The sequence below is a fragment of the Myotis brandtii genome, unplaced genomic scaffold (assembly GCF_000412655.1).
Source record: "Myotis brandtii unplaced genomic scaffold, ASM41265v1 scaffold68, whole genome shotgun sequence".
Taxonomy (NCBI): Eukaryota; Metazoa; Chordata; class Mammalia; order Chiroptera; family Vespertilionidae; genus Myotis; species Myotis brandtii.
The window spans coordinates 725,597-733,458 of NW_005370657.1; the positions used below are offsets into that span (position 1 = coordinate 725,597).

At 46.2% G+C, this 7,862-nt stretch overlaps 2 protein-coding genes across 2 annotated transcripts in view; both read left to right on the top strand.

The window, feature by feature from the left end:
- Positions 1–7,862, top strand: part of ZDHHC12 (zinc finger, DHHC-type containing 12) — a 590,635-nt gene that overhangs the window by 548,276 nt on the left and 34,497 nt on the right. The gene's annotated exons all lie outside the window — the stretch shown is intronic.
- The window catches only part of ZER1 (zyg-11 related, cell cycle regulator), a 25,801-nt gene continuing 25,319 nt past the window's right edge, over positions 7,381–7,862 (top strand). The window contains exon 1 of the mRNA XM_014529316.1: positions 7,381–7,461. The gene's annotated coding sequence lies outside the window, so the exon portion shown is untranslated. The remainder of the gene's footprint in view (positions 7,462–7,862) is intronic.

Consider the following 7,862-nt stretch of genomic DNA (forward strand, 5'->3'; position numbering starts at 1 on the left):
CCCTTTCCCGGTGGCCACGCCCCTTCCCCTAGGCCACGCCCCACCCCTATCCAGGCCGCGGATCCCGTGGCCAAGGTTGAGGGCGCTGACCGTGTGCCCTAAGGTTCTTCCCGGCGCTTCCCTGGGCCTCCGTTTCCATCTACGCAATATACCTGTCACCGTCTCCCTCCTTACACGGTCCTCACCCGCAATAAACGATTGTGTCCTTGTTCCAGGAATGTACTCTCCCTGCTGAACTATACGGGTAATTTCACTACGAAATCTTCCACCCCTACAGCAGTAATCGATCGCACGGAGCAGATGCTTCAAGAAATATTGGGTGGAAAACAGGACTACAATTCAGTGTTTCTGTGGCTTTTGGATTGCATGAACGTGAAATGTACTGTAAAAGAACAATAGAGCCCTAGCCGGTTTGGCTCAGTGGATAGAGCATCAGCCTGAGGATCCCGGGTTCCATCCGGTCAAAGGGCACATGCCCAGGTTTCAGGCTCGATCCCCAGTGGAGGGCGTGCAGGAGGCAGCCAATCAATGATACTCATCACTGGGGTTTCTAACTCTCCCTCTCCCTCTCTGAAATCAATAAAAAATATATATTAAAAATAAATAAATAAGTAAATATGAAATCTTACCAACCTGGATACAATGGGATTATTTTTAAAGAATTAATTGTACATAAAGGGAAACGCACACTGCGTACTTGCTTTTATCTGTCTCCTCTTACTCAGCATAATTATTTTGCGATCAGTGCGTGTTGTAACGCATCATTCCTTTTTATTGCTGTGCAGATCCCATCGTCCGGAGGGACCATAGTTTGTCCTTTGCACACTTGGATTGTTTCCAGTTTGGGGTTATTACAATAAAGCTGCTATGAATATTTGTGCACAAGTCTTTACAAGGATACAGGCTTTCATTTCTCTTGGAGTTGAATGGCTGGATGTATTTAAAATTTTTGAAAAATAGCTAAACCATTTTCTAAAATGCTTCTATCACTTTATACCCATACCAGAAGTGTATGAGAGTTTCCGTTGTAACATATCTTCATCAACACTTAGTATGGTCAGTCTTTTTAATTTTAGACATTCTAGTAGTGGTATCTTATCATTGTTCTAATATGCATTTCCTCAAAGACTAATGATGTTGAGTCTTTTCATGTGTTTGCCATCTATATATCTTCTTTGGGGAAGTTACCTGTTCAAAACTATTTCCCAATCTTAATTGAGTTGCTTGTTTTCTCACTGAAATATACTTTTGAGAATTCTTTATATTTTCTAGATACACGTCTTTTTTATTTTTATTTTTAATTTTGGTAAAATATACATAACACAAAATTACCGTCTTAGTCATTTTTAAGTGTACAGCTCAGCAGTGTTAAGTACATTTACATTGTACTGTAATCTCCAGAACTCTTTTGTTGCTGTTGTTGTTAATCCTCATCTGAGGATACTTTTTCCATTGATTTTTAGAGAGTGGAAGGGAGGGGGGAGGGGCGAGAGAGGGAGAGAGAGAAGCATCAATGTAAGAGAAAACACATCCATTGGTTGCCTCCCGAACTTGTTCTGACCAGGACCAGGGATCGAACCTGCAACCACAGCACGTGCCCTTCACTGGGAATCCAACCCGAGACCCTTGGGTGCGAGGGCCAATGCTCTAGCCACTGAGTAACACTGGCCAGGACTCCAGAACTCCTTTCATCTAGCAAAATTGAAACTCTAAATACACTAAACAACAACTCCCCATCTCTCTTCCCCAGCCTCTGGCAACCATCATTCTACTTTCTGTCTCTTATGAATTTGACTACTCTTGGTACCTTATATAAGTGGAATCACATCGTAGCTTTTTAAAAAAATTTTTTTATTGATGTCAGAGAGGAAGGGAGAGGGAGAGAGAGATAGAAACATCAATGATGAGAATCATTGATCAGCTGCCTCCTGCACACCCCCCACTGAGGATCAAGCCTGCAACCCGGGCATGTGCCCTTGACCAGAATCTAACCCAGGACCCTTTACTCCACAGGCTGATGCTCTATCCACTGAGCCAAACCAGCTAGGGCTCATAAAGTATCTTTTTTTTAAATTTAATTTAATTGTTGACAGTATTAGAGATATTCCTCAATTTTCCCCCCTTCAATCCCCTCCCCCAGTCCCTGCCCCATCCCAGTCCTTCATTACACTATTGTCTGTGTCCATTGATTATGTATAACCTCCTATATAATAAAAAGCTAATATGCAAATCAACCGAACAGTGGAACTACGGTCGCTATGAGGCTCACTGCAGTGACCAACCAGCCCAATCTGGCCCCAATCGGCCCCCCAACAGCTGGTGACCCATCCCCCCAGGCCAGCCCCACCCCTGATTGCCCCCCACCTCCTCCCTTGGTCTTGCAGGGCCGAGGCTGCTCCAGTGGGTGAGCTACGCCCACATCTACAGCGCTCTGGACCAAACAGCCCGCAAGATCAACCTGGCCAAGTTCACCCCTGGGCAAGTGCTCCACCCTCATCATGACTGACCTGGCGGCCGGGGCCTGGACATCCCACTACTGGACAATGTCATCAACTTCAGCTTACCGGCCAAGGGCAAGCTCTTCCTGCACCAGGTGGGGTGGGTCGTGTGGCCCGGGCTGGCTGAAGTGGCACAGCCTACTCCTTGGTGGCCCCAGATGAGGTCCCCTACCTGCTGGACCTGCACCTGTTCCTGGGCCGTGCCCTCACCCTCACCTGCCCCCACGAGTAGCCCTCGGGTGCGGTCGGCTGGGTGGCATGCTGGGCCGGGTGACACAGAGTGTGGTGGACAATGAGGACTGCGGCCTGCAGAACACCCTGGAGGTGTCGCTGGCGTTGCGGGGCCTGGGCTGTGTGTCCCACAACACCCAGCAGCAGTATGTGTGCTCGTGGCCCGCGTCCTTGCCAGAGGGGGCCAAGGAGCTGGACCTCGAGGGGCTGGGCCTGCACCCCCTCTTCAGCTCGAGCTTCGAGGAGGAGGAGCTGCAGCAGCTGAGGCTGGTGGACAGTATCAAGCAGTACAGCTTGCGGGTGACCATCTTAGAGATCAACGCCTCCTGCCAGGACCTGAGCAGCCAGGTGACATGGCCAAGCAGCAGAGGACTGCAAGGCCCTTGCCAGCTTCCAGTAAGGCCAGCAGGAGGGGCAGGAGGGCCTGGCTGGCCAAGCCCCGAGGTGCCCAGGTACACCGGCAGCTCCTACAAGGAGGACCTCTACCAGAAGTGGAAGCAGAAACAGAAAATACCATACGCTCAATGTCAGCAGTCGGCCCTGTCGGTAGCGCTGTTTCCGCCTGATCCAGTCGGGGCATGTGCAGGAGGCAACCAATTGATGTGTCTTTCTCACATCCATGTTTCTCTCTCTGCCTCTCGCCTTCCCTTCTACTCTAAAAATCAATGAAAAATGTACTCAGATGAGGATTAACAACAACAACAAAAAATATGCATACATACACACATATACATAAATACATGAATATTGGGGGGCTGAGAGGGTGAGGCCCCACAGGTGCACAAATTTCATGCACCGGGCCTCTAGTCCTATATAATAAAACCCTAATATGCAAATCGACCAAATAGTGGAATGATTGGTCACTACGATGCACACTGACCACCAGGGGCAGACACTCAATGCAGGAGCTGCCCCCTGGTGGTTAGTGCGCTCCCACAGGCGGAGCGCTGCTAAGCCAGAAGCTGGGCTCACAGCTGGCGAACACAGTGGCAGTGGCAGGAGCCTCTCCCACCTCTGCTGCAGGCAGAGGCGTGAAGGGGTCCCAGACTGCGAGAGCCCCAGACTGCGAGAGGGATGTCTGACTGCCAGCTTAGGCCCAACCCCTGGGGATCGGGCCTAAGCTGGCAGTCAGACATTCCCCAGGGGTCCCGGAATGGGAGAGGGTGCAGTATGTATATAAGTTCTTTGGTTAACCTCTTCTTGTCTCCCCTCCTCCCCTCTGAGATATGTCAGTCTATTCCATGCCTCCATGCCTCTGAACCTATTTTGTTCCTCAGTTTATTATGTACTAGATTCCACTTATAAATGAAGTCATGTGATACTTGTCTTTCTCTGACTGGCTTATTTCGCTCAGTATGATAATCTCCAGGTCCATCCATGCTGTCACAAAGGTTAAGAAATCCTTCCTTTTTACAGCTGCATAGTATTCCATTGTGTAAATGTACTGCAGCTTTTTTATTCACTCATCTTTTCATGGGCACTTGGGCTGCTTCTGAATCTTAGCTTCCTCCTTAAGGCTGAATAATATTTCACGTTTTGTTTATCCATTCATCTATCAATGGACATAGGCTGCTTCCACTTTCTGGCTATTGTGAATAATGTTGCTCTGAACATAAGTGCAAATATCTCTTAGAGTCCCTGTTCCCAATACTTTTGGGTAGGAACCCAGAAGGTGAATTGCTGGACCACTGGTAATTTAATTTTTAATTTTTTGAGGAACTGCCATATACTGTTTTCCATCATGGCTACAGACATTCACATTTTCGTCAACAGTGCACAAGGTTCCAATTTTTCCACATCCTCACCAACACATGTTATTTTCTGTTTTTTTGTTGTTGTTGTTTTCTGTTTTTATGGGCATAGCTACCCTAATGGGTACGAGGTGGTATAAGTCTTTTTAATTAAGATATGTGAATTGTAGATAATTTTTCCCAGTCTGTGGCTTGCCTTTATAGTCACTTAACAATGTTTGAGTAGAAGTTCTTAATTTTCACACTAAAGTCTGCAGTTCCTTTATGTCATATCCAACAAACTTTTGCATAACCAGTATCACAAAGATTTTTCTCCTATGCTTCCTCCCACAGGCTTTATAATTTTAGGTGCTACATTTAGGTCTATGATCCATGTTTTAAAGCTTACAGTTCATTTTGTCTTAATTTTTGTAAATGGCATGAGGTATGGATCGAAGTTCATTTATTTCCACATTAGTGTCCACTCAGCAAATGGATGAACATTAGGGTTACTTGCCTTCTTGAGTACGATGAATAATACTGCTATGAACATTTTCTCCTGGGTATATACTTCGCAGAATTTCTAGGTCCGATGGTAACTCTATGTTTAACTCTTTAATAAGGAATTGCCAAGCCGCTTTCCAAAGCCACTGAGCCATTTCACTTCCCAAAGCAATGTAGGAGTGTTGTTCTACTTCCTGATAATACTTGTTATTGTCTATCTCTTCAATCATGTCCATCCTAAGGCTATGAAGTTGAGCTCACTGTGGTTTTGATTTGCATTTCCCTGATGAATAATGATGCTGAGTATCTTTTCATGTGCATCTTGGCCATGTGCATATCAACTTCGGAGAAATGTCACTTCTTTTGCTATTTTACATTGGGCTGTCTTTTAATTATTTAGTTCTTTATGTATCCTGGATTACTGTTCTTTATCAGATATGCGATTTGCAAATATTGTCTTCCATTCTGTGGGTTGTCTTTTCACTTTTTTAAAAAAATCTTTATTGTTGAAAGTATTAGATATGTCCCCTTTTTGCCCCCATCGACCCCTTCTAGCCCACACCCACCTGCCGCCCAGGTTGTCTTTTCACTTTTTTTTTAATTTCTTTATTGGTTAAGGTATTACAAATGTGTCCTCATCCCCCGATTTACCCCCAACCTCCTTCCCCCTTTCACTTTCTTGATGGTGCCCTTTGAAACACAAAGGTTTTTAATTTTGATGAAACCCAATTTGTCTGTATTTTTCTCTTGTGCTTGGTGTCATATTAAAGAAAGCACTGCCTAATCCAAAATCCCAAAGACTTAACTCCTATGTACGGTACTAAGAGTTTTATAGTTTTAGTGCTTACATACACATGCATTTTTAAAAATTAAATTTATTGGAATGACATTAGTCAACATGAACATATAGGTTTCAGGCGTGGGTTTCTAGATCTGCATATTGTTAAAGGACTAAGGGGACACTTGCCAAATGGTTCCCCAAAGGTCACCTCTGGGGAAGGGCATGAAGTTGGGGTCTGGTTAGGGTTTGATGGGGATTTTCATTTTCTCAGCCATATACTTCTGTATCGTGTGGATTTTTTTGTTTTACAAGCATGGCTAACTGTGGTAATTTAAAATCAATAGACTTTAAAAATATCAACAGACTTTTTAAAGGATTCAAAATTATACACAGTTAGCTCGACTGGTGTGACTCAGTGGTTGAACGTTGACCTATGAACCAGGGCGTCACTGGTTCAATTCTGGTCAGGGCATATGCCCAGGTTTCGGGCTCAATCCCAGTGTGGGGCATGCAGGCGGCAGTTGAACAATGATACTCTCATCATTGATGTTTCTACCACTCCCTCTCCCTTCCTCTCTGAAATCAATAAAAATATATTTTTAAAAATTCACAAAGTTAGTTATTAGAATTGGGGTGAGGGTCATGTGGAGATAGGATTCCTTACCTAGCCAGTTTGGCTCAGTGGATAGAGTGTCAGCCTGTGGACTGAAGGGTCCCGGGGTTCAATTCTGGTCAAGGACACATGCCTTGGTTTCAGGTTTGATCCCCAGTAGGGGGCGTGCAGGAGGCAGCCAATCAATGATTTTCTCTCATCATTGATGTTTCTCTCTCTCTCTCCCTCTCTGAAATCAATAAAAAAATGTATATATACTAGAGGCCTGATGCACGAAATTTGTGCAAGGGGCTCGGCCTCACAGCCTCAACCCTCGCAGCCCCAGCTTGTCCAGAAGGTCGTCTGGAAGGACATCCGGAAGGTCGTTCGGCTGTCCGGTCTAATTAGCATATTACGCTTTTATTATTATAGATACATTTTTTTTTATTAAAAGTTGCATTTTATTTTGTCTATTCTCCCATAAACAAATACCAAAACAGTCAGAAATCAAAAACATAATGATCTAATTTCCATGATGGCAAACGAGCCACCACTCCATGGCCCCTGATAATTCCTTCCCAATTTTGGAAATGCTTAGGGGGAACACTCACATATTCAGCTGTTTTGTTCTGCAGTCCAACCCTGCATAGGATTATCAACTAAGTTAAATTTTACTACAAATTGTGAGAAAATCTATTATAGATACATTTTAAGGAGATAGGATTCCTTGAGAAAGCAGCATCTAAACTGAGACCAGAAGGTGGAGGAGTACGCTGGCTATAGATGGGAGCAAGAAAAGTGTTTAGTTGGGGAGATAATTGTTTGAGCCTATGGGAAAGAGGGGTTCATTTAAAATAATAATAATGCTTTAAACTCTCTGGATTGAAGAACGGGAGGGGGCAAATAAGAGGAGGGAACAAGAGGCTGGAGAGAGACAGGGGGCAGATGTCCTTGTCGCCTAGGAAAAGGGCTGTAAGCAAGGGAGCTCCCTGATCAGGTTTACGTTTTGGAAAAGTCATCCTGGGACTGGGGAGAGGCCGAGCGGAAGGGGCAGGGAGTTCCAGGAGGAGGCTGCTGCAGGAACCCAGAGAAGAAAGGATGGTGGACGAAGTCCGGCACTACTGGGTGAGGAGAGAAGGGACTGGGTTGGAGATCCTTAGGACCTGGCGACTGGCCCAGGCGCTGAGGAAAACTCCCGACTTCCCGAGTGACAGCCGAGTGCCCTGGCGGCCCATTACCCAGCTGGGGAGGTAGCAGGGCGCTTGGGAGGAAGCTGATGACAGCGTTTGGACTGGGTGTGCTCCCTGTGGACCCAGAGATGCTCCATAGGGCGCTGCGCGTAGGTATGGGCTGGCGGTCGGCGCAGACGGGGAAGGAGGAGCCAGTCCCGCCCTGAGCCATTGCCGGGGCTCCGCTGGCTGAGCCGCAGGACAGAGCGGGACCGAACCCCGATCACACGAGCGGACACCCCCAGACGGCCCCTGACGCACGTGCTCACCACGGGGGTGGGGACGCCCATCGGTTCC